At 37.6% G+C, this 27993-nt stretch overlaps 1 protein-coding gene across 5 annotated transcripts in view; it reads right to left on the bottom strand.

Moving 5' to 3' along the window:
* The window catches only part of FHIT (fragile histidine triad diadenosine triphosphatase), a 1388110-nt gene that overhangs the window by 918598 nt on the left and 441519 nt on the right, over window positions 1-27993 (bottom strand). Inside the window, exon 4 of one of the 5 annotated variants that reach the window (XM_055344936.1) lies at window positions 16590-16672. The exons of the other annotated variants lie outside the window; for them this stretch is intronic. The gene's annotated coding sequence lies outside the window, so the exon portion shown is untranslated. The remainder of the gene's footprint in view (window positions 1-16589; window positions 16673-27993) is intronic. 5 annotated transcript variants of the gene reach the window in all.

Here is a 27993-nt window from a genome sequence, read left to right as displayed (position 1 = left end):
CTTTCTCCCAGACCCTGGGAGATATCAGGTATCACTAATCAGAGTTAGCCCATCTTGTAGTCAGTGCAGTCCAAATTTCAGCCTACAAAGTAGCAATTAGAGTCAAGTTTCTTCTGGAAATACCAATTACTGCTTTTTGTCTTCCCTGATGAATGTCTCCTTAATGTAAGAATGACATATCATCTTTTCCCTATCAAATTAGAAAATATTTAAAATAACCCTCATAGCAGGCAAGCGTGTAGGGAAAGAAGCATGCCCCAAAGATGCTGGGAAAATGCAAAATGATTATCTTTTATGGAAAACGATCTGATAACCTATATCATGACATTTTTATCCTACTATATTCACTGATATTATTTGGAGAACATTTTTCCATACATCTAGTCTTAAACCAGACTTTTAATATCTGTAGAGCATTATATTATGTAAATATACTATACTATAGTTTCTCATTGTTTCTACATGTGTCAACATTTTAGTTTTCTACTTCAGTTATTATATATAATGCTGCAGAGAACATCTTTATAAATACCTTTTTTAAATTGCATCTTGTTTATTCCTTAGGATGGATTCTTAGAAATGGGAATACAGATGTTAGCAGGTGTACCTTCAGGTATAATTTTTTCCCTACTACAGAATTGCAATTCACAAGCCAATTCCTAAACTAAAATTCCAACGAATCATCATTTACAAGGAGGAAAATACAGGGTGATAAAAGTGACCCTGATTATTTACAGAGCCTTAAGAATGGGTAATTTCTCCAAGGAAACCAAATCAGATAACATGTATGATTGAGCAGCTACCAAACCTGGCCTGCCTGATGACGTGAAGGGAGAAGTTATTGGCTGGAATCTGTTCTAAAGAAGAGATGACTGACCCTTAAATTAAAACTCCTGTTTCCAGAAGCCAATAAATAATACCACACCACTTTTTAACCTTTTTGTATTAGAAAATATTTAAAATGATAACACCCACAGTTGGCAAGGGAACGGTTTTTCCCAAAGCATATCCCTTAGAAAAATATTTTCATGATAAAATGAGTTTACGAAAGAGTGAGAACTGAAGGAAGTTCAAGTTGAACATTTAATGTGCTGTTACAAACTGTGAATCTCCATAAGGGGACGTTGCAAGTAGCAGTTCTAAATTTATTTAACTACCAAATTCTTCTTGTTTTATGTTGCCTTTTGTTTTTGGCTGCTGGCTTTCTATAGAGCCTCCCAGGGGAGAGCATTCTGTGGAACATCTTTAGTAAATGTTTCTCTAAGCCGGCAGTTCTCAAACACTTTGGTCTCAAGATTCATTCACACTCTTAAAAATTGTTAAAGGTCCCAAAGAGCTTTTGTGTATGTAGGTTCTATCTATAGATATTTACCATATTAGAAATTAAAACAGAGAATTTTCCTAACACTACTAATTCATTTTGAAATAACAATAATAGACTTATTACATGTACACATATATATTTTCTAAACCAAACAAAAAAAGGAACTACTGGAAAGAGTGGTATTGTTTCACAGTATTTACTGAAAATCTTTTTTAATATTTGACTTAATAGAAAACCAGTAGATTCTCAGTCTTGCTTCTTCATTATGTTGTTGATATAAGTTTTTGTAAGTAGGTGGGATTTTGGGGGGTGAGGTCCAGAGCCAATGACCAAGAGAGAATTCTTGAGATGTCTCTGGTGCAAAATGGTGGTTTTATTAAAGCACAAGGACAGGACCCAGGCAGAAAGATGCTGCACCAGGGTTGTGAGGGGTGGCTGATTATATACTTGGGGAGTTGGGAGAGGTATGAAAAAGGGATGTTTTCAAAAGGACTTTCATATGCTAAAAAGGACCTACACAGATACTAGAGGCCTTGTCATTAGCTGGTAAATGTTGGTTTTCCCCTTTAGCAAAGCACTAACATTAAGACAGTTGGGAGAGAAAAAAAAAAAAAAAGACAGTTGGGAGCTTCCTGGGGGGCTTTCATGCATATCCCCACCAGAAGTGGGGGGTGGGGGGTGTTGCAGGGTATCACCTTGTACTTTGTCTGCAGCTAGCCTTCTGCTCCCTCATCATTGTGATGTACTGTTTAGTTGAAGTATGTCAAAATCCAGGAGTATTTTAATAGCCTTTTCAAAGAACTGTGGATAGTTTTCTTGGATACCGCATCAAAACTTGACAAATGAAAGTGACTTCACCAATGTGGCAAAAACTTTGCTTCCCCTCATAAGAAAAACAAATAACATCTATTCAAGAATAAGACACCACTTAAAGAATCTTAGGACACAGGGGTGAGACCTACACCACAAAGACAAAGACAGAGGGCATCAGAAGGGTCAAAAGAGGAGCTCCATGTTCATTGTATTGCTCCTCCCCCAGGCGAGCAGCAGATTAGAGAGGTCTCCCCTGAGCCTCCAGTTCCTCCAGAGGGAAAAGAGAATACAGGGAAGACAACCAGCCTTCCCCAGCATTATAAGTACTCTGTAGTTAGCCTTTAATCTGGTCTCAATTCCCCTATGGGAATTGCAGGGGAATATTCCAGGTCCAACCCCTGGGAATCAGACTGTGATGAAGAAGGGGAAGGGGCTTACAACAAGTAGCACAAGGATCTTGGCAGAGTTTATGCCTGCAGTGTTCTGGAAATAATTCCAACCAGCACCTTCCCTCATCTGCATAACCAACTTGAGGTGCCTTATAACCAGGGAACTCAGTGGTAGGTAGATCTGCCTGATTTGGATCTTCAAATAAGTTTTGCCAGCTCTGGTGCCCAGTTTGCACTTTCCCAAGCAAGGTGCTGAGTAACAGCTCCACCTTCTGCTGAGAGTGCATTTTGGTCCCATCTGACCAGAAGGGCTGGTGACAACTCCCAGTTGTCTAGCTGGGATCTAGCAGTGTTAGAGCCCAGAGGTGGGCAAACAGAGATCACCCCCAGACCAAAGTCTGTATCAGGCATGGAGGTTTCCCATGCTATGCACAGGCAGGTGGATTAAGCTGTAGCAAAGGCTGAGTGAGGGTAGCTCCCAGCTCCTCCCAACTGGAAAACCTGTTTGGGAAACTGAAAATAGTTTACAGTACTCCCCCCACACTACCCACCCAGGCAAAGAGAATAAGACATAACCTCTACAGGGTGTAGAGGGTGTCTTATAACCTCATCTGACCAGAAGGGCTGTGAAAGTACATGAAAGGTATGCAGGTCAGTAGTACTCCATCCAAGAGAAGAGTAGATAGAGCGAATAATAATACAAAGCCAGTGGTCCTGTTTGGGCAGAAAACTGGAAGTGCAAGTTGATTTGAGTAAAGATAACAAAGAACTTCACTAGTTTTAGAGTTGTTTCTTCCACTGTGCCTGGACAGGGAATCTAATTCATAGCCCTGCAATACAGTCTTCAGCCTGTCCAATCAGGGAACATAACCAGAGCATACAGGAAGCTATATAGCCCACTCAACAGCACCACCTACAATGGCACTTGAACAGAGAGCACAGCTCATGGTTCCTCCCTATGCAGAGCAAAACTGGTGGCCTCCCCTGACCGGGGAATTCAGTGTACACTCAGGTCTGATTGGAGTCTCCAGACAATGAGATGTACAAGCCCTGGGATATGGCCTGCTGCCTTGCCAGGGTAAGGAAGCTAACTCATAGCTTCATCTAATACTGAACATAGTAACCAATCCCAACCATCTAGTTATCCTGACCAATTATGAGTAAAGAGATTGAATTAGTAATCAAAAATATCCCATGGACAGCCAGGGTAACTCAGAGGTTTAGCGCCACCTTCACCCCAAGGTGTGATCCTGGAGACCAGGGATCGAGTCCCACATCGGGCTCCCTGCGTGGAACCTGCTTCTCCTTCTGCCTGTATCTCTGCCTGCCTCTCAATCTCTCTCTCTCTCTCTCTAAAAAATAAATAAAATCTTTATATATATATATATATATATATATATATATATATATATATATCTCCATCCCACCATAGAAAAGCCCAAGACCAGATGACTTCATTGGTGAATTTTACCAAACATTTAAAGAAGAATTACCAATCCTACACAAACTTTTCCAAAAAAAATCAAAGAGAAGAGAATGGTATCAAATTCATTTTATGTGGCCAATATTATCCAGATTCCAAAACCAGAAAAGGACATCTCCAGAAAGGATAACTACAGACCATTATCCCTGATGAATATAGATGTAAAAATTCTCAGTAAAATCCTAGAAAACAGAATGTAATAGCACATTAAAATGATCATTTGGGGCAGCCTGGGTGGCTCAGCGATTTAGTGCCACCTTCAGCCCAGGGCATGATCCTGAAGACCCAGGATTGAGTCCCACATCAGGCTCCCTGCACGGAGCCTGCTTCTCCCTCTGCCTATTTGTCTGTCCCCACCCCCCCGCCATCTCTATAAATAAATAAATAAATAAAATCTTTAAAAAAAAAGTTCATTCACCATGATTAAGGGGGATTTGTCCATGGGATGCAAGGATGGTTCAACATATACCAATCATTATACCAATCAATACATCACATTAATAGAATAAAAAAAAGAACATATGATTATCTCAATAGATGCAGAAAAATCATTTCACAAAATTCAAAATGGATTCATGATAAAACTCTTAGCAATTAAGCACCAAAGGAATATTTCTCAACATAAAAAAGGTCCTATATGACCAGCCCACAGATAACATCATATTCAGTGTGAAAGAATGAAAGTTTTTCTTCTAAATCAGGAACAACAAAAGTGCCCATTCTCATCACTCCTATTAAACATGGTTCTATAAATTCTGGCTAAAGAAACAGGCAAGAAAAAAAGATCAGAATTGGAAAGGAAGAAGTAAGATTGTCTATTTGCAATGACATGGTTTTATATAGAAAAAATCCTGAATATTCAACCAAGAAGCTATGAGATGTAATCAATGAATTCAGAAGTTACAGGATATAATATTAATATACAAAATCCATAGCATTTCTATGTACTAATAAAATTCCTGAATAAAATCAATTTCATTTACAAAAGTATCAAAAACAATAAAATACTTAGAAATAAATTTAACTAAAGAGGTAAGAGATCTCTATTCTGGAAACAGACATTAATGAAAGAATCAAAGAGGACAAAAATAAATGGAAAAGTATCCCAAGTTCACGACTGAAAATACTAATATTGTTAAAATGTCAATACTACCAAAAGCCATCCATAGGTTAAATGCAATCCCTATCAAGATTTCAAGTAGAAAAATTTTTCTACTTCTGTATAGTTTTCTTCTAAGATTTTCTTAAAATTCATATGGAACCACAAAAGACTTAAAAGAGCCAAAATCTTGAGAAAGAAGAACAAAGTAGGAGGTATTACACTTCTTGATTTCAAGCTATATTACAAAGCTATAATCATCAAAACAATAGTTATGGGCATAAAAACAAAAAGACCAATGGAACAGAATCAGGAGCCCAGAAATAAACCTAGGCATATAGAGTCAACTAATATTTGACAGGATAGTCAACCATATTCAATGAAGAAAAGATAGTCTCTTCAATAAAAGGTACTAGGATAGCTGGACATTAACATGTAAGAGTAATAGAATTGGACCTATTTAGTTTACATTAAACTAAAAAGCTTCTGTCCAGCAAAAGAAAACAACAACAAAATGAAAAGACAACCCAAAGAATGGTAAAAATATATGTAAGCCATATATTTAACAAGGGATTAATATCTAGAACATATAAAGAACTCACACAACTCAAAAGCAAAACAAAAACAACAGAAAAAGAACAGATTAAAAAATGGACAAAGAACCTAGAGACATTTCTCCAAAGAAAATATACAAAAGGCCAACAAGTACATGAAAAGATGTTTAACATCACTAGTCACTGGGAAAATGCAAATTAAAACTACAATGAGATATTACTCACACCTGTTAGAATGGCCATCATCAAAAAGATAAGATATAAATGCTAGTGTGGATGTGAAGAGGGTCCGTTGTGCAGTGTTGGTAGGATTATAAATTGGTACAATTACAATGGAACGAAGTATGGAGGATCCTCAAAAAATTAAAAATAGAATGATCATATGGTCCAGCAGTTACATTTCTGGAAATATATCCAAAGGCATCAAAAACACTAACTCGGGCAGCCCAAGTGGCTCAGCGATTTAGCGCCACCTTCAGCTCAGGGACTGATCTTGGAGACCAGGGATCAAGTCCCTGCATTGGGTTCCCTGCATGGAGCCCGCTTCTCCCTCTGCCTGTGTCTCTACCCCTCCCCTCTCTCTCATTAATAAATAAATAAAATCTTAAAAAAAAAAAAAAAACAAACACTAACTCAAAAAGATATCTGCACCACCATGTTCACAGAGGCATTATTTACAATAGCCAAGACATGGAAATAACCTAAATGTCCATCAGTGGATGAATAAAGAAGCTAGATATATAAATATATGTACATATATACATACGTAAGATACATATATGTGATATATATGTGATGTATCTATATATCACACTTCTTTATATATTATATATATCAAACACATACACACAATGGAATATTTTTAATGGAATATTAAATAATATTTAATATCATTTGCGACTACATAGATGGACTCTGAAGGTATTATGCTAAGTGAAATAAATCAGACAGAGAAGGACAAATACTATATGATCTCACTTATATGTGGAATCTAAAAAAACAATATATAACTCATTAAAAAAAGAGATCAAGCTTGCAGTTAACAGAGGCAGGGGATGGAGAGAGGGGGGAATTGGAGGAAAGTAGTCAAAAGGGTACAAACTACCAGTTAAGGTAAATAAATACTAGGCATATTAATATACAATATGATGACTATAACACTGCTGTATGATCCATAGGAAGGTTGTTAAGAAAGTAAATCCTAAGAATTCTTACCACAAAGAGAAAATGCATGCTAGCTGAAACTGTTGTGGTAATCATTTCACAATATATATACATCAAATCATTATGCTGTGTGCCTTAAACATATGCAGTCACATCTGTTAATTATCTCTCTATAAACCTGAAAAAAATATCAAGCATGTGGGGGAAAAACCCACCTTCCTATCTGCCAATATATTTTTTTAAGGAAAAGTTATTCTACTCAATATTGTTCCTGACTTTGCTAATATTTTTCTATATAGCTAGACTAGAAAAGCCATTAGTTCAGATCTAAATATGCTTGTAGGCTTCTCTAGTAGAAAAAATTCATATGACAACCCAGTAAGTGCATAAGAGAACAAAGCCATGGAACATGAGCATGGAGCGTATAAAAGACAATAATAAGTGAAATTGGAAGACAAAGGAAGATTTTTAAAAGGAGAAGGAAATACAAGCAATATATAAAGTAAGTTGTTGAAATGCAGAGTGAGACCAAAAGTTAGCATAGTAGTTGGAATTATAATTAACTAAACATTGGACGAACAATGTCTTCTCTTTGATTTTGAAAGGTTCACTGAAATGGATGGTTTGGTGATTCGAGGTTTTTAAACTGATATGGCTCCTATAGGTTTAAAAGGATACATAATGATCATTCTGTAAGAGTTCACATGCTCAGGACCTGCCAGGGTGTCACATAATCTTGAATTTAAGAAGGAAACATCTCTAATAAAATACCTCAGAAAAAATAATATATAATAAAATAATAATAAAATAAAATATCTCAACGTTGTGGAGAAAACTGGAGATGGTTTTAGTCCATGATCTTTTGAAAAGCCTAAATTCAAAATCCAAAATAAAAATGTATTCTCCTCTTCCATCAGTCAACAGTTTGATTTTTGCTTGCTAGAGACAAAAGTAGCTACCTTGAACTAAATGCCAATTAAAATGAAAGAAGTATTTATCCCAATAATAGCTCATTATACCAATTACATAACAGGTGATACTTCAGGGAGGTGGGAATCTTGGAGACCAGACGGTAAATTGTGGTAGGTAGAATAATGTTCCTCCCCAAGATGTTCATGCCCCAATCCCTAGAAACTGTGAATAGGTTCTGTTACATGGTCTGATGATCTCATACTAGGTGTTGGGCAATAGAACTTTACAATAAGAGAAATCTCATTCTCTTTCTCTGGAGTCTGAATTTCATTTCGAATTTTCAAGTACTTCCCTTTCCTATTCTGTCCCTATTCATGATTATAATCTCTTAAAGGCTTTAGTCAGCTTTAGCATGGTGTCCCCTGAAATGGAGAGTTCTGATGCTCTGAACTATATTCTAGATCCTTCCGGCTTGAAATGTGCCTCCTGTATCAGTAATACCAGCATTATATCACTGCTGGTTGAAAATGAAGAATCTCAGGTCTTAACATAGACTAATGTATCAGATTCATGTGTATGCTGAAGTCTGAGAAACACTGCTTTAGGCAATATCTCCTGAGTCACAGAAATATTCTGAGATTGTCCTCAGTTCCCTGACTAATGGTGTCAATGCTAACTGTAATTGTGGTAGTGGTGGATATTGTCATTGTGATAATGATGATGATTGTAATGGTGGCGTTTGTGGTAGTGGTCGTTGTGATAGTGTGGATGGTTTTGGGCGTCATTATGTAGGGCAAATGGCTACAAGTGAGGTGTTTTCTCCAATATGGCAGACGTCCACTGACCCGTCTACCTTTTTAAACCTAGCACCTTGCACAATCCTTGGCATATAAAATAAAGTTAATAAATATTTGTTGAATGAAAAGAAAGTTAAGAAAAGTACCTACAAGTACAATCAGCTATAAAATTCCGGAAACCACATCCTTCCTCCACTCCTCCAAGACAAGATTTTTAAAAATATTCTATATAAATTCCACATAAATCCATCCAACCATCTGTCCATCCATCCACTCATCTACCCATTCATCTATTTATGAACTTCACTCATTCATGTACTCAATAAGAATTTATTGAGAATTTACTATTGTGTTCAATTCTGGGGGGTTAATGATTAAAAGGACATAATTCTGCCCTGAGGAGTTCAAAATCTACTTGGAGAGAGTAAGAACTAAGAGAAGTTTGCCACCACCCCTCACAATTCCCTCCAACAATCTCTAGGAATGCACCCATTGTATTTATGACAACTGAGGCCTCCCATGTCAACATAACTTTAATACATGTTCCAAAAAAATTCTTGCCCAGGAAGAAAAGAATGGAACCAATAAAATAAGTTCACTGTGTGCTTCAGGAAACTCCAGAAACAGGGACCCCTGGGTGGCTCAGCTGTTGAACATCTATCTGCCTTTGGCTCAGGGTGTGATCCTGGAGACCTGGGATCAAGTCCCACATTGGGCTCCCTGCATGGAGCCTGCTTCTCCCTCTGCCTATGTCTCTGCCTCTCTCTCTCTCTCTCTGTATCTCTCATGAATGATGAATGAATGAATGAATGAATGAATGAATAAATAAATAAATAAATAAATAAATAAATAAATAAAGCTTAAAAAAAAAAAAAAGGAAATTCCTGAAACACAATTTATCCAAGCAAATACTTTCTTTGTCTGAGTAAACAGCCCATGCATAGGACACTAGATAGCCCACTTGCTCAAATAGCTTACTGACAAACAACTGAGTAGGTATCAAGGCTCATTTCAAGACATCAAAATATTGCATCGTGAATTTAGCCCAGTCCTAGTCAGAGTACCACACTGAAAGACTTACCTTTTTTTTTCTTTTTTTTTAAAGATTTATTTATTTACGATAGAGAAAGAGAGAGAGAGAGAGAGAGAGAGAGAGAGAGAGAGGCAGAGTGCAGGCTCCACGCCGGGAGCCTGACGTGGGACTCGATCCTGGGACTGTAGGATCGCGCCCTGGGCCAAAGACAGGCGCCAAACCGCTGAGCCATCCAGGGATCCCTGAAAGACTTACCTTTAAACCATGTAAGCTCAGATTCAAAAATCCTAGAAATATGTTCTCCTGACCTGAGATTTCTGAGACATTACTGAGTAAAGGTGTTCTTCCTTATTGCAGCAGGTTTAGTCAACTTAACTTTGCTTGATAAACAGATGAATTGGGGAAAGTTTTGGTACAGTTAACATTTTAAATGTCTAAGAATAAAGTAATAGAAAGAAAGGAAATTCTAAACATCCTACAGGTCTCTTGTAGTTATGGGTTAGAATAGCGCTGGGAGTGGCCAAATCATTTTTTGATATAGTAAATTAAATCTCCCTAAAGGAGGACCATATAAATATAAATGCTAATTGTCCCAGGAAACAAAGATGCTTGAAATATTTATAACAGAATGCCTAACAGCAAATAATTGAAAGTACGTCTTGGAAAATATGTTCACAGTGTTTCTCCAAACATCATGTAGCTGCCACCACTATTTATTTTCCAACTTTATTTGCAAAAAAGACAAGTTAATTATTTTTCTTTTCCATTACCTGCTTTAAGCTTGTAGTTTACACAATGTAATGAATGTTTATTGTGAAAAAAATACTGTTGAAAAAAATCTGAAAGGTTAGAAAGGATTAATCAAATAGTGTCAAGATTTTCATTCAAAAAATTTATACACAATTTGAGGTTGGGCTGTTAATACTGTTAATAAACACTGGTGTGGGGGGGAGCCATTTCCATTGCTGGACTGATTGAGAAACAAAGTACAATTGCCTTTGGTGCTGCTAAACATTTTCGAAAGTTTGATAAATGGTAGTTTCTTTAATAGTTAGTTGTGGGTGGAATCTAAAACTGTATCAATAAATTTTTACTGTTCTATTATGTGAAAAATCTATGGTCTGTGTTGTACTTGAAATGGACCCCTTCATGATGCAAAATTTCATAGAAGCATGTATTGCTCAGGTCAAAAATATTGGCTCACTGCATTATGCAGATCTCCTAAATGTTGACACATTTTATGACATAAAAAAAGAACTGTATTTGTTAATATCACCATTGATCTCATCAGAAAAATCTTTAAGTATTGGAAAGCTGTCAAGCTCATGGTGGCAGATGCAAGTCTTCCAAAACTCTAATTTTTGCTTGAAATCTTGAATTTTATCATTGGCAATGAACACTGTCCAATGCCTTACTTAAAGTGACAGGCTTAGGTTTTGCATTTTTGAGAAAATGCCTGTCAAATATCAAGGTCCGAATACCCATATTTAATCTCTCAATTGGTCTTTCAAGTAAAAAATAATGTTCTATATAAAAGTAGTTAGTTCTGCTTACAACTGAAACAGTCATACAAGTGTTTTTTTTTTCTCAATTATGACACTTCACCATTCAGTGGCACTTCTTTAATGCATGCTTCCTATTTCAATAAAAAAAAAAAAAGTGTACTTGAGAGTTGAAACTTAAGCAAATTAATTTTTACTGTTTCATCAAGTTTATTCTTTTTTTTTTTAAAGATTTATTTGTTTATTCATGAGAGACACACACAAAGAGAGAAAGAGAGAGAGAGAGAGAGAGAGAGAGAGAGAGAGGCAGAGACACAGGCAGAGGGAGAAGCAGGCTTCCCGCAGGGAGCCCAGTGCAGGACTCAATCCTGAATTTTGTGAGCCGAAGGCAGACGCTCAATCGCTGAGTCATCCAGGTGTCCCTCAGCAAGTTTATTCTTAAATGGGATTGGGTATTTTTTTAACCATAAATTATGTTGGTAAAGAATAAAAGAACAATAGTACAGTTTGGTGCCATTGCCTTGATTCATGCTACGATTTTATCTAGCATTGCTTTTGCACTATCAGTACAAATGTCAACACAGAAAGACAAATAACTTAGTTTTATGATAATATAGTTCTTACCTTGCAGACACCCTGACGAAGTCCTAGGACCCCATAGGCATCCATGAACCGTACTTAGAGAATTGCTATTCTAGACTCAAAATCTGAGTCTGACAAAAAAGCAATTAGTTGGACACAAAGAGGAAAGTTCTCAGCACCACTGTATATCCCCTGGGAATGTTAATTAATTCATGGGTGTTGGGTGGTAGATCTGCATTTTCCTGCAATGTCCACTATTTTGTCCTTAGTACTGAAAACCACTCAGTCTCCTCTCAGGATCAAATTCATGAGTGCAGCAGCAATACCACTTCCACGGAGTGAAAGCTGAGGAGAACCTATTCAACCTGTGCTTCTCTTGCTCCAGATACAGCAGGAAGAATGCTGTGACTTATCTACAGCAGAGATGTGCAAGGAGATAGTTAGAAATAGTGGTCTGTCTGGAGCTTGGGAGTGTGCAAGTCTGCATGGCCAAATGGAGTATCTCTGGTAAGGAAGGTATGGCCAACCTAAATTTATCAGCTTAGAACTTTATCTGAATGAGTAGCCTATGACTTCATTTAAAAGATCACCCGTAGAACCTACCTATTTTGAATCATGTTTCTAAGAGCAGTGATTCTCAAAATACAGTTCTTGAATCACTTGTATTGGAATCATATAGATACTCATTTCTATTATCCAGAAATACTCAATTGTTAAAAATACTGATTTCTGAAATCCACCGTGGGCTCACTAAAGGAGCATATCTGAGGATGGGAGAGGGCAGCTCGAATAGCAGTGCGGATTAGACACCGCACATCTTGCACAAAGATATACAATGGTTGTAGGTTGAGGCTTGGAATTGCCATTTTTAACCGATTGCCTGTGTGAATCTTAGATATAACAGAACTTGAAGGAGTATTCTAAAGCAGTTCTAACCTTACTGTTCCTCAGAATTAAATACCTTGGGGTTTAAAATACAATTTCTGTATGCCATGCTAAGCCTGCCTAATCAGAATCTCTTAGGGAGAAGCCTGGGCATATGTATTTTCAAGGAGCTTCATAGCCAGTTCTGATGCCTATCAAAATGTAAAGACATTTTCTAGACTAGGGTTAATATAGCCGTCTATAAGAAACCAATTATGTGAAAGTTGAAGACAACAGACACACTGAGTGAAGAAATCCTGGTGTCATTTAGACAGTCTATTCAGTACTTATAAATTCATCTTCTAAAGTACTCAATATTTTTTAAATACAACTTTCTATCTTCCTCTGTTATTACATTTGTTTTCATTCTTACTATGGTATTAGATTTCACCTTGCATGTTAGTCCACCAACACCTTGAAATTTATTTAGCCAGAAGTTTCTGGTTTCATATGAATGCTAATTATACATAGTCTACTTCTTTAAAAAGGGTTTTTGTTTTTCATCTTATGCAAGGCCCTCTCAGATCCTTCAGGCAAAAGACAAACTTAATTTACTTTCAAATTACCAAATTACCTCAGATTTTTAAAAAACCATTCAAGTTTCATGTTATTTATTTAACATTAAAAAAAATGACTCAATGTAAATGTCATAGCTGGCAATGATCCTATTCCTGGGATCTTTTACATGAAACAGAATGGGAAGGAAGAGCCTATGACTGCCAAAATAGAACTAAACACGCAGAAACAAAGAAAAGAAACAAAAGCACGATTCACCTTTTCCAGACAACAGGGAAACATGCAGATACGTCAGTGATTTTCCTTCCAACTAACTTCTGAAGTAGTTTTAACCATTGTAAGGGCACTGGGCTTAAGTAAAAGCCAAGTAAAACCTAGGCTATTCTGCTGTCCTAGATGCCCAAACGTCAAATCTTCCAGCCACTCAAGAAAAGTACACAGGTCCAGGCAAGTGATATTGATGCTTTAAAGACCATAGTTATCTGTGAGTACAGAACAGCATGACATAATACTCCCCCAGACAGACAACTGTTTAATGGAATGTCAAGAATTAGGAAGGAGAAAAAAATTGAGGGAAATTCTAAGGTTAAATTCGTTTGGAAAACCATGGAGTTCTACAAGTTAAACACTTCTTTTACTGTGGGACTCTTCAGAGCCCTTCTCTGTGGATGTACATTATACCTTTCCAAGAAGAAAATAACACACACGGTATTTTCCAAAGCTTTGACATTTCTTTCTTTCTTCTTTTTTTTTTTTTCCTGTTTAGTTTCTAACTAAGCTAGCAGTCTCTGGGAGACAATCAGGAAGTTCTGGTACAGACAGACAGATCAACCAGTTAAGGCAAACGAGTGTTCAGGTATGCACCTAAACTGTGATGACAAACTTCAGACGTCACAGAAAGAGGGACCACGCCCAAGAGTCAGCCCCACTACACCAAGTCCCTCAGCCTCTCTCCATCGGCTTCTTCAGCTCTGGAAGAAAGATGACACTTATTAGTGAAGTGCCTTGGGATGATTGGGCAGGAAACAGTAAGAGCCAATTATGACTCTCATCACAGAGTAGATGATCTAATAAACCATCCCTATTACTTACAAAGTTCAGACCTCTAATTTGTGTGTGTGTGTGTTTACTTTTTTTTTTAACTGCACTTCAATTCAACCTAACAGATCTATTCTATACCAAAAAGAACAAACAAAATATTCAAGGAAATACATCCATAAACTATAGTATAAGCTTTCTGATTGGACCTTTCTCTGCTTACAGATTTTCAATGGCTGCTGATTGCCTACAGATAAAAATCCACATTTCTTAGCCTGGTATACAACCTTCTCGGTCATCTTCAACTGACTTTTTACACCAACAGATGTGTCTTTCAGAAGCCATACAGTTTGTGAGTAATCTTTGGAGGCAGACAGACATGGTTAAGAGTACAGGCTCCACTCCACCATGACTTGAGTAAGTTATGCCAATTCCTTAAAGCCCTTGATTCTCAAAGTGTGGTCTGTGGACCACCCCAGGCAGCAGCAGTAGCAGCATTTAGAGCTCAGTAGGCACATCACAAGCCCCACTGCAAACATACTGCATCAGAATATGAATTTTAACAAGATCCTCCAGCGATCCCCATATACACTAAAGCCTGAGAAGCACTACTCTAATTCTCATTAGCTCATGTGATGATTTGAGTTAATAATAGTAAGTAATAGTAACACTGGAGATGGCAGTCATTTTCCTCTCCTGCCCTTAGAATCCACCTTCAAACCCTAAGAATTTCACCACCTAATTATCATTCAAATATGCTTACCTCCCTCCTTTCACTACCTTAGTCCAAATCATTCTTATTCTGTCCTGGTCTAGTGTAATGGCCACTCAACTCATGACAATGCATCCACTCTTCCTTTCCTCTTATCAGTTTTCCCTACTGCAACCAGAAATCTTCTAGGAAAAGCAAATGATCGAGCTTCCACTTGGTTTCAAAATAAAAGCCAGTGGGAATCTCTGGGTGGCTCAGTGGTTTAGCGCCTGCCTCTGGCCCAGGGCGCGATCCTGGAGTCCTGGGATCAAGTCCCGCGTCGGGCTCCTGGCATGGAGCCTGCTTCTCCCTTTACCTGTGTCTCTACCTCTCTCTCTATGCCTATCATGAATAAATAAATAAAATCTTAAAAACAAAACAAAATAAAAGCCAAAAGCTTTTACCAAATCTACAAACTCGGCCAAGGAGGATCTGTCTCTTTGTCTTATCTTGCATCGCACTCCTGTTGGCTACCTTTGCTTCAGGAGTACCAGTTTTCAGGGATCCCTGGGTGGCTCAGTGGTTTAGTGCCTGCCTTCAGCAACAGGGCATGATCCTGGAGTCCTGGGATCGAGTCCCACATTGGGTTCCCTGCAATGGAGCCTGCTTCTCCCTCTGCCTATGTCTGCCTCTCTCTCTGTGTGGGTCTTTCATGAATAAATAAATAAATAAAATTTTTAAAAAGGAGTACCAGTTTTTTCATCCTTAAACTGGCCATCTTCCTTCTCAATACATTTGAAAAAGCCATCTTCCCTGCCTGCAGTGCCTTTCCTCCACCTTTGCCCAGCTAACCCCTCCTCGGTATTTAAATGTCACTTCAAATGTCATCAACCCTGAAAATATTTCCTGATCCTCCTCCCCAACAACCACCACCTTGCCTGGCCCATTGCCTGTGCCCCATATGTATTTGTTGAATAAATGAATGTATGTTATTGTGACAATCAAACAGATTGATACTTGTAAAGCATTTAGCACAATACCTGGTAAAAAGAAAGAACATAGTGCTGTATTGGTTGTTACGTAATTTGAATCATAGCTCTACTAAAAACTAGATACCAAGCAGAGCACAATGTGGCTAACAATTAGAATCACATGGGGGAACTTTTAAAGCTTTCAATGTCCAGGTGCTTTCCCATACCAATTAAATCAGAAACTCTGAGGCTGGGACCCAGGCACTTGAGGGTTTTAAAGCTCCAAAGGGGATTCTAATATGTAGCCACAGGAGAGAACAGTTTACCCTCTTTCTCACTGTGGCCTCCTAGCCTTCAGAGGAATGTATGCCAATAACGCAAAGAGACCTCATTATTCATGGCATGAGTCCATGGCCTCACTTCTCCCTGGAAAGAGACAACAATAAGAATCCATGTAGCCACAGTCCAACTATTTATTTCTCTTGGACCCCTTGATAGCAGCCAAATGGTAGAAACTCTCCATGTATCACCAAAGCCAAACTGAAACCCTTCTGGGGAAATCTAAGTTGCCTGAACTACTGCTGGGCGGAGATACAGTAGCACATGAAGATGATTCCAGTCCTTAGGGTAAGTGTCGATTTAACAAAACTCATCAGGATTCCATTAGAAATCTGTTATAATTGTTATGTTGAAGCAATTGCTTTATGGGAACAATTAATTTCAACTAATAAAAGGGTCAGACCTCCCAAGTGTTCATCCAAACTACAATAGGTAGGCTGGGAACCACTTGAACTTACCCTGTCTCCTTCACTGTTTAAGTATTTGGATCATCAAGAGACCAAGCTGTACTTTAACTGTCCTCTTCCCAATGACCAGTGTTCTGTGTATGTAAATATATATATTTAAGTACAGACATATTATACTATGTTTTTCATTCATTTTGAACTTTTCAAAATATGATTTAAGTGATGAGGAGTATCCAAAGAACCATTATTTCTTTTAAGGCCATAAAATACACACACGCACACAATCACACACACACATACAAACACCTGAATGGCCAGACAAAGCAGAATGCAACCCGTCAAACAATCTGAGAACCATTTAAAATTAAAATCTACCAAGTCAGAGCTGATACTAAGTGAACATAAAGGCCATGGAATTGTTATAAAAGGCACAGGATTGCTCTCTGGATAAAATGTCCCAGTGGGGCTAAATCCCCCCTCTTATTTCTCCATGCTGGTAAATTGAAGAAAAAAAAAAAGCATGATTCATGAATATAAATTTTTCTTGGCTTTTTAAATCATACATTGGCATATTCCTCCTCAAACTTTGCCAAATGCAAATACACAGATAATGACAATTTTACAATAAGTGGTTCCAGAATGCAGGCTTTTTAAGATCCTCAAATGAAAGGCACTATAATAAAGAGTATTATTATTATTATTATTTCAGAACCCAGAAAAACCACAATCAATGATTAGCCATAACAATTAAGCTAACAATAATGCATCTGGAATAAGCTCCATGGTAATATGTACTTCATGCTTAATAGTTCAAATTAATTCAATCTCATGGTGTTAGACATACCAGTTAGGAGTTGGAAAGCACCAAAATTCACATTAGCTTCCACTTGGAAAGATATTATGAAAAGACAAGGAAGAAAATGAGGCTATAAACAGCAGAGGTAAATAGGAAGGGCTCGTATATAACATGGTGAGGAATAACTCTCAGCTTTTAGGAATTCTATGTGAAAACATGAAGGCCAGTATTTCTATCCTCACACATTCCATCAGAGTCCGTGACTGGGAAATGTATCTATGACAATAGATCTGAAACCCTCAAATCATAGCCACCCTACTGAGAGAAGGAGGTGCCTTCTTTCCCCCATCCAGAGTCCTTTACCAATAGACATAGAATAGAAAAAGCGTTTATAATCTTCAGGGCATTGATCTCAAGAAATGAGAAAAGGGAAAGTGGGTTGAGGTGGGTTTAAAAGATGGTAAGCCTGAATGCCTTCCTTGTCTTACTCCATCCCATACATTTATGGCTTTCCTTAGGCTTTGCTGTCCACGATAAATATTCTCTAGGACAGAGTTTTCAGCTTTGGCACTATGGACATTTTGGCCCAGGTAATTGTTTGCTGTGGAAGGGCTGTTCTGTCCAGTGTAAGATGTTTAGCAGCATCCCTGCACAGATGCTAGTAGCACCCCATTCCAGTTGTAACAACTGAAAATGTCTCTAGACATGATCAAACGTCTCCTGGGGTACAAAACCACCCTGCTTAAGACCTATTCCTCTAAGGCTTCAATTCACCTGCTTTGGGCATCTAGGAAGAAAAAAGGAGTTGAAAGTACAGCCCAACCTCTAGACTATCCTCTTAGAGATGACCATCCGTTGAGTTGGCAGTTGCATGCAAGGCAACACCCTTCCCAGGGCACACTGATTCCTCTTCCCAGTACTTTTTGCACATGTAGGCTTGTTACAGATCACATGGAAATTTAGAACCTGGCTTCCTTCTATTCACTGTGCAGGACAGAGTTAACAGAGCAGCCTGTCCTTAGAAAGGCCTGCTTGCAACGGTGGCCTTTGACTGGCATCTGGGACTTGGGCTGGGACAGTTTTTTCTACACTGATATAAAACTCTCCTAAATGATGGGAGTAGCCACTGTGCCACATTACATAAATAATGTGCTTTATGGGTTTTTGTAAAATATGTGGCTTATAAAAATACTGTTTATCTCCTAGGAGTCTAGAATTTGGGGATGTGTTAGGCAGATCAGCCCCCAGTACAAACGTAATCTGAGCCTCTAGTAAGATTCCTTGGTACATGATGCCATGCAGCTCATTGGTGGAGAAATTAAGTACATTCTGTGTGGCTCCCTCAAATAGGACTCTCAGAAGTTCGTGCCTGATTTCCTCCATATTTTATACCATGCACCTTCTCCTTATGCTGATTTACTTTGTATCCTGTCACTATAGTTAACCATAATCATGAGTATCACAACTTCTGAGTCCTACTAGTTCTGCTAGAGAATTAGGGAACCTAGAGTAGTACCAGGGACCACCAGCACAGTCACAATACTCAACAAATATTCTGTCATGTGCCTTTCTTTCTACACACAGGATTTCTAGCAGGGACTGAAACTGAGTCTCAGTCCTCACAGGACTGATGTGGTAGTGACCAGGGAAGCATTTATTCTAGGATACTTCAAGGTTCTTCCACAGTAAACGATCTCCATGGCATCTCTTTTCAGTTTGTTTCTATAATAGATTTTTTTTCTCAGATATAATTCATACACTATTCAATTAAGGCACTTTAAGTATACAATTTGATGGTTTTAAGTATATTCACAAAGTTGTGCAACGATCACCACTATCATTTTTGGAACATTTCATCACCCCATAAAGAAACCTCCTACCCATTAGCAGTTACTCCTCATTTCCTCCCAACCACCGCCCCCCAACCCCTAAGCAACCACTAAACTATTATTTTTCTGTCTCTTTGCATTTGTTTATTTTAGAGATTTCGTATAAATGGAATCAGAAAATATGTGGTCATTTGCGACTGGCTTCTTCATTTAGCATATTGTTTTCAAGATTTGTCTACCATGTAACTTGTTATCAGTACTTCATTTCTTTTTATTGCTGAATAATACCCATTGTGTGAATATACCACATCTTATTTATCCATTCATCAGTAGATGGACATTTGGGTTATTTCCACTTTGGGGCTATTATGAATAATGCTGCTGTAAACATTTGTGTACAAGTTTTTGTGTGCACATGTTTTCATCTCCCATGTATAGACACCTAAGAGTAACTGCTGAGTTATATTTATGCTAAATGTTGTAAGAAAATTCCAGCTATTTTCCAAAGCAGCTGCACCATGTTGCTTCCTACTAACAATGTATGAGAGTTCCAGTTTCTGCATATCCTCCCTAAACTTTGTTATCTGTCTTCTTGATTATAGTCATCCTAGTGGATTTAAGGTGGTGTCTCATTGTGGTTTTGACTTGCATTTCCCTGATGGCTAATGGTGCTGACAATTTTTTCATGGACTCATTTCCTTTTGTATACCTTCTTAAGTAAATGCTCTTTAGATCCTTTGCCCCTTTTTAATTGGGCTATCTGTTCTTTTGCTATTGAGTTGTAGGAGTTCTTCACATATTTTGGAAATAAGCCCCTTAGCAGATATATGATTTGCAAGACAATTTTTCCATTCTGTGAGCTGTATTATTTTCTTGATGATGTCATTTGAAGCATGAGCATTTAAAATTTTGTGATGTCCAATATACCTATTTTTTTCCTATGTTGCTACACTTTTTGTATCATATCTAAGGAACCACTGCCTAACCTAAGGTCATAAAGTTTATGCCTATGTTTTTGTCTAAGGGTTTTAAAGTTCTAACTCTTCCATTTAAGTCTTTAACCCACTCTGAATTAAATATCATACTTGGTGTGAGGTAGGGGCCCAACTTCATTCTTTTGTATATGAATGTACAGTTATCCTGTGGCATCTTTTGAATGACCACCACAGATAGTTCCCTGTAGCTTGAGGGTATACAAGTTAATAAACAGTCACCAGTATGTAGAATCTAGGTATATGACCTAGATTCTTAGAACCTTTCTTTTAAGCTTTTGCATTTGGTCTTTTTTTTCTACTTTAGAAATATACTTAATATTCCATTTCAGGAAGTAGCACTATTATTAGCTGATTAATAATACTATTAGCCGATACATTACTACTAATAATAGTAACAACAGCTATTTAGCACTTAATATGTGCCAAGCATTATGTTTGCATTTAACATGCATTAACTTATAAGTACTTCATATGCTTTACCTTATATGACCTTCCTACCAACACCATGAGAACTCTATCTTACAAATAATGATACTGAGGGTGAGGCTCACCAACATAAGTAATTTTCTTAGGCCACAGAATTAGCAGGAAAAAGGATAACAAATTGAGGGAAAAAGCAGCACTAGAAAGTAAGCACCAAAGAATGCCTGGTAACAATTTCTAATAAATATTAGGTACGCATATACACAAAATATCCAAGAACAAGCCAAAATCTATCAGCAGTCAGTGATATTCCCAATTCTAGCCATGGAGCTGACAACAAAGGATTGGTCTCCCCTTCTAACCCAACAAAGAGTTATAAGTCTCATCACTCAAGATTAATCTGATGGCTGAGAAGGTATTATAAACACTAAAAATTGCACTAATGACTAGCTGATTGATGAAGTGAGTCCATTGGCACTGGATTAGAAATCCAGATATGAAGTCTATTACTTCCAATCTGAGAATTCAAAATTCATTAAGCAATAATAAAATTTTCAAAACTACCTTTTCCCTGTTTGTCTATAGGAAAAAATACAAGTAAAAATAGGTTTGAAAAGGGATGCCTGGGTGGCTTAGTGGTTGAGCATCTGCCTTCAGCTCAGGGTATAATCCTGAGGTCCTGAGATCAAGTCCTGCATCAGGCTTTCCGTGGGGAGTGGGGAGCCTGCTTCTCTCTCTGCCTATGTCTCTGCCTCTCTCTCTCTCTCTCTCTCTCTCTCTCTCTCTCTCGGTCTCTCAATAAATAAAAAGTAAAATCTTTTTTTTTTTAAATAGCTTTGAAAAGACTAAATCTGTAAAGAAACTTGATCTTGGGAACATTTTTCCAGATGTCTGAAACTTGTGCTTTCACTAATTCACTTTATTCCCAGACCTGGATGGCTGGTAAGGAAATTCTAGACAGTTCTCAGTGGAGAAAATGTGGACAAAGAAGTGAATTGACTTTTTTAAGATCAATAGCTTTATGGCAGAAAATCCAGATTTCCTCACTTGAAGTTGAAATCTCTTTCCCTATGCCAGCCGAGACCTTAATAATGAATACAATGATAACAGCTGCCATTTATTGAGTCTTACATTATATAGCACCCTAATTACCAGAAGGAAGATGGCAACTACTTTATTCAATCCAAAGCATATGAGGTAGGTAGTACTATTGCTCCCATTTTGTTTAGGAGGAAAAGCAAATGCTAGAAGGTTAACTGACCTGCATGAGAAATGAAGTGAGGCCTTGAGCCTTGTGCAATCTATCTGTGTCCTCTTAATAGTGTCACTAAATTGTTTCAGAATAGAAGCGACTAGACATACAAGGGTTAAGCACGGCTAGATCAACTCCAAGTTGAGCCTTTTTTACACTAGGCAAACTGTCTTCAATATACTTATAATAACTTTATATACCAAATAACATTTTGAAGTTTATTTCCTCCCAACACAGAAACATCCCTGCATCTCCCCCTGGGATTTTCGGCACTGTCTGCTTCGGAACTGGTCTGGGCTTAGCAAGTATTGCTTTATCATTCTTAAATAAAAACCATTATAGAGAATGCAGAAAACAATTTCCTTTAAGTTTCCCCACTTCTACCCATATTGAGAAAGATGGATTCTTAAAGTGCTGAAGGAAAGCTCACAATATAATAAAAACTCGCACCAGAAATGTTCCAAGTCCCTCTACTCTCTCCCTATATTTAGGAAACTACAATTTAATATAGGGCTCAGCCCTCCAGAGAATCCAGGGTATCGAACTGTTAATACATTTTTATATATTTTAACTGAGATAAACAAGAAAGAGATAGAAAAGCCAGAGTAGCTATGTCAAAGACATAATTACGATAAGACTAATCCAGCTAACAGCAATCGAGGCAGATAGTGACTCTACTGTGATGCTGTTATGTAGTTGGGATGGTCAGAAAACTGTATCATATAAAATGTCAATGAGGAAACAGCCCCGTCACAGGAAAGCAAAGATAATTTACTATGTGACTTCAGAAAATAAAGCTCATGCAGGGGATCAAAGAACATCTCTTCTATTACTAGAATATTATCCAAATGCATTTTATAAATTGAAACCTGGATCAAATCCTTTGATTAATAAAAAAAGTAATAAAAAAGGAGCACGCCATGTTTATAAACCAAATAGATGGGGAAATCTCAATTTTGTTTTCCATAACAGAGCTTAAACCTTGTGGCAAGCTTTTAAAATTCTATCTATCCTAGATAATTTTAAAATTCTCCCACCAGCTCTAAATTCATGGTTGTGCTACCGACCATGTTATCTTTCTAGGTCTTGGCCACAAAAATACCTCAAGATACATATACACTGCTGAAATGCACTATTTCTCAAACTTTACTGTATCTTTTATTCCAGTAACCCTTTCAAGGAAAAAGAGAGAGAGAGAGAGAGAGAAAAAGAGAGAGAGAGAGAGAGAGAGAGAGAGAGAGAGAGAGAGGATTACTCTGGTCACTTCATTATTAGCAAATTAATTAATTTCCTTCTTCAAATGCTCTTTAACATTTCCATAAAACATACTCTGACTCTCAATACTCAACACCCACCCTTTCAGACAGGTCAGACCTAAATTCTTTAGTTTGCCACTTAAGCCTTTTTGTCAGGTCTTTGCAGATAGAATATCATTAAAACAATGGTTTCTGGGGTGCCTGGGTGGCTTAGTCAGCTAAGTGTGTGGCTTTGGTTTTGGCTCAGGTTATGATCTCGTGGGTCTCCCTGTTCAGCAGGGAGTCTGAGATTCTCTCTCTCCTTCTCCCTCTGCCCCTCCCCCACTCTCACTCTTTCTCTAAAATAAATAAATATATCTTAAAAACAACAACAACAACGGTTTCTATTCCAGGTAGGTAGGAATTCGCTGCCCTTCTCTATACTCTACTCACTAAACTGTACTTGCTTCTTTTGGCGAATCCCAAGGAGAACTACAAACTTATATGCCTGTTGCACTGGAACAGAAGGCAAATAAATGTTCTTATAAGAACAACAGATATCAGCACACTTGGCTGCATATTAAACACATTATCTCCCTGCCTCCCCTCTTTTTTGTAATAGAATCTTCTCAACATTTATTTTTCATTTTGTAACCTTTGCTTGGTGACATAGATATAAAGAAATAGTCTCAATAGAGCACGCAGGATAGATGGTGATTGACCTTTAACTTCCGTGTCAGGAATGCTCAGGGAGAGGTGGAAACTGGTAAGCTCTGTGTACTATGGCAATTGGTATTTACCTCCAGCCACTTCTGGTTAACTAGGAGTTTAGACCCAATATTGTCAGATCATCCAGTTTTATTAAGAAAGCATGAAAATCTGTATTTTTATGTGAAATTTCCAGATTTTCTGCTATTTTCTAATTAATGCATGAAATCTTCCATTTTTCCAATATAATCTACTTCTATATTCAAGTATAGTAGACTTCTATTGGGCTGGTACATTGAAGACTCTGACTTATGCCATCCTTCAGCAAGTAGCTTTTAGCCTTTTTCACTACTGTCCCCTCTAATCACCTATCCTTTCCACCAATCCATGTTCATCACATCCTTTAAGACTTTGCTCAAGAAAATACTTCCTCCACACAATCTTCCCTGGATCACTCTACTTTTCATTCTTCTTTATCAAAGTGTTTTATTCCTTCATCCCTTCTAAGACATTTTGAGCTCCCTTTGTGAGTCTTCTAGCTCCTCCTCCAATACTTAAATTCTAAAACTCTAAAGCTCAGGATTCTGTCTCCTATCACCTTCACACACTCTATGGACTTAGTGGAGTGTTATACACCCTACAAATGTTAGATGCATACTTTGGATGAATAAACACTCCATTTGCTTAATCTTGTAGAGCTAGCAGTTTTTATTCTCATACTTGGTGCACTTCTAGATCAAAATAGCAAGCCGAAGTCAAATCTCCGTACTTAAGGCAATCTCAAGGATTCAAACACTTAGCTGTGAAGGCAAGGCAAAACAGTTTATCTGGGCAGTGAAAGAAGAAGCCATCTGTTGATCTGAATCATCAAGGCAACTTGTCCTAATCCTGCAAACATTCTGTGTCAGAACTGACTTTCAAAATGTAAGTAAGGAGAAAAATCATAGGATACAAGTGCCGTCTCTTTCATGTCCTGGGCCCGTGACAGACATCATTCATTGATCACAGCATTCTTTTTTGCTGAGTCTGAATGCAACATTAGAAATCTCTTTAACAACACTCGAGATGGATCTTGTCTAAGAAATAGAATCAGTATGTGAATGAAAAATGCTATTATGTGGATAAGATACACATCAATTTTACGGGTCAGAAAAGAGAAAACAATACATAACTTCTGCCGCTTTTCAACTTCTGTGTGTTTAGAAGCTGGATGACTTAGAATGGGGAAAGCTAAGTAATCTAAAGTTGAAGAGTTAAGTAAGAACTAAAAGAGAAAAAAATATTTCTACTTTAATGAACTATGCCAGAGTTACCTTACCTATTAAATTTTAATCCTGTATGAAAAATTGACTATGTGATGAGGCTGCTTTTGTTGTGCCTTGTAAAACATACTGAAATATGAAAAGGGTAAATGGCTTCACAGGGATTGCTAATTTAAATAAATAAATAAATAGCTGTATTTATATTTATATTCAAGGAGCTCTTTCATTTCTCAAATGTTGAACCAAAGTAATCTGGAACAACTCAGACGCAAAATTACAGCAAAAAGCCAATCGTCTTCAACTACAAGCATTTACTATAACAAATGAACCCTCAATACTAAAGAAAAAAAAATGTGGGTTGATTAATCCTTCAGTTGTAAGTTGTAAGCCACCAAACATGACTTTTCAGAGACTCTGTGCCTTTTAAGGTAAATCCACGGACAAGAAGAAGCCAGTAAGTGACAAATCAAGGCCCAGGGAAAGGACTGAGTAGCATACTGACATCTATGAGTTTGGCTTCCCACCACACCCATGTCTCATTGCAGGTGGTGTTAGCAATCTGATTTTCCTCTGAGAGACCTCCTCTTCCCAACTCTCAAGTCAGATGGCCTGGATGGAACTAATATCACTCCCTACACCAAGAGTGGGCAAGTGACCAATTGGTGTATTTCATTTGATGAATGATTTCAGGGAGTCAATCATTGATTCAAGTCAGTCCAATGCTACTTGATCCTAAAATTTGGGATTGGAACTCTTGAGAAAGAGGAGTTAAAAATAAATCCTGCTGGCATGCTAAGCTGGTGAGATATAAACTTTGAGCATCTGGTGGCCAGCTAACTACCACAAAGAGACCTTGCCCCATGACATCAACCTGATGGAGACAGAAGTAAGAGATGAGAGAAACAGATTTCTGATGCCATTTTTGAGCAGTTAGATCCATTCATTCCTGAAGGCAAAATAGTTCTTAAGTTTTCAGAGAGGTAAGACCAAATTCCCTGACTTCATTAAACCACAGTCAGAGCTGAGTTTCTGTCACTTGCCAATAAAAGAGTCATAACTAAATGCAGATATCTTATAGTTTATTTCATTCTTAGGTAATGAACCTCTAAGCTTTTGCATCACTGAGTTAGAAAACTTAAATTCTAGTACTGATCGGCTAAAACTTCATGCTGGTTAGATCTCAACTGGTAAGATTTCATTTCTTTTCAGTGCCTTTGTTTTCTCATTTTAAAATAGGGGTTAAAAAATGGTAGCCTCACAGAGAAGATAAACAAATGGCCAATAAGCACATGAAAAAGGTGTTTAATATCATTAGTCAAAAGAAAAATGCAAATCAATTCTTCAATGAGATACCACTCCTTACCCATGTGGATAAATTTGAAACCTCATTCACCATTGATAGGAATGTAAAATGGTGCTTTGGAAAACAGTATGGCAAGTCCTCAAAAAGTTACAAAGTTACCATATGACCCAACAACTCTTCTTCCAAATATATATCCCAGAAGGAAAAAATATATATAAGGACACACACACACAAAAAAACAAAAATTTGTATACAAATGTTTATAGTGTTATCATTCATAACAGCCAAAAAGTAAAAGCAATGTACTGAATAGTGGATAAACAAAAGGAAGTATATTCATATAATGAGATATTATTGAGCAATAAAAAGTAATGGGGCATTGACACATGCTACAACATGGATGAACCTTGAAAACATTGTGCTCAGTGAAAGAAGCCAGTCACAAATGACCACATATGGCCTGATTCCATTTATATGAAATGTCTAGAGTAGACAAATCCATAGCAACAGAAAGTAGATTCGTGGTCACCACAGGTTAGGAAGAGTCATGAGCACTAATGGGTAGAGGGTCTCTCTGCAGGGTGATGACATGGTTCTGGAATCAGAAAGTGATTGATAGTCCTACAACTTGGTGAATATACTAACACCACTGAATTGTATACTTTATATTTTTAAGATTTATTTATTTGAGAGAGAGAGAAAGTGAGCTAGTGGAGGGAGGGGCAGAGAGAACAAATCTTTCAAGCAGACTCCCTGCTGAACACAGAGCCCTACGTGGGGCTCGATCCCACAACCCCTAAGATCATGACCTGAGCCAAAATCAAGAGTTGGACGCTCAACCAACAGAGCTATCCAGGCGCCCCTGAACTTTATCCTTTATAGGGGGTTAATATAGTACAGGAATTGCAGCTCAATAAAAAAATAATAATAATTTTGCAGAAAAAAATGTTAGCCTGTTCTGATTCTCACAATGGCCATTATAAGAAATCCATGATGATAATTATAATTCCCCATTCTTGGGGAATACTAAGAAAAAAGAACCAATGCAAATGTAAAAGTCTATTGTTTTAAAAGCTTCAGGGAATGTTAAGAGAATGGGAAAACGAAATTACCAAATAGATTTTCTCGGGTCACTTGGCTTCCTTTGTATCAAGAAATGATCAACAAATATATAGCAGGCACACATAAAAGCTATTTGGAGACCTCTTGAGGTTAACAGCATGCAACATATTGCCACTGCCCCAGCCTAGCCAGGAATATTATTTATGTCACCCTTTCACGGCTGTATCAGTCTCCCATTAAACATTCAGAGCCTTCTTGTTAATAAACTACATTATGAGCTGGATGCATTGTCTGGATAAACTGCATTGTCCAAAACGCTGCCCCATTATTACATAAAATGCAGAATGTAATTAGTATTCCTCTTTGCATAAGCCACAGATTCCAAAAATGGTGCCGTATTATAAAGCCTTAATTAATAAACAAGAGTTGGGCCATGACCGGTTACACTTATCTGAATTTTATATTGTGAAGAAAGGCCACTGTTCAGATTCCGTTTACAAATATCTAAATTCTGGCTAGCCTACATGAAGACAATCTAAACAGAAAGCCTGAGTATTCTGTGTTGCTAATAGCATTGTGTTGGTACACCA

The sequence above is a fragment of the Nyctereutes procyonoides genome, unplaced genomic scaffold (genome assembly GCF_905146905.1).
Source record: "Nyctereutes procyonoides isolate TBG_1078 unplaced genomic scaffold, NYPRO_anot_genome, whole genome shotgun sequence".
NCBI classification, from domain to species: Eukaryota; Metazoa; Chordata; class Mammalia; order Carnivora; family Canidae; genus Nyctereutes; species Nyctereutes procyonoides.
This window is presented reverse-complemented; position numbering and strand designations above follow the sequence as displayed.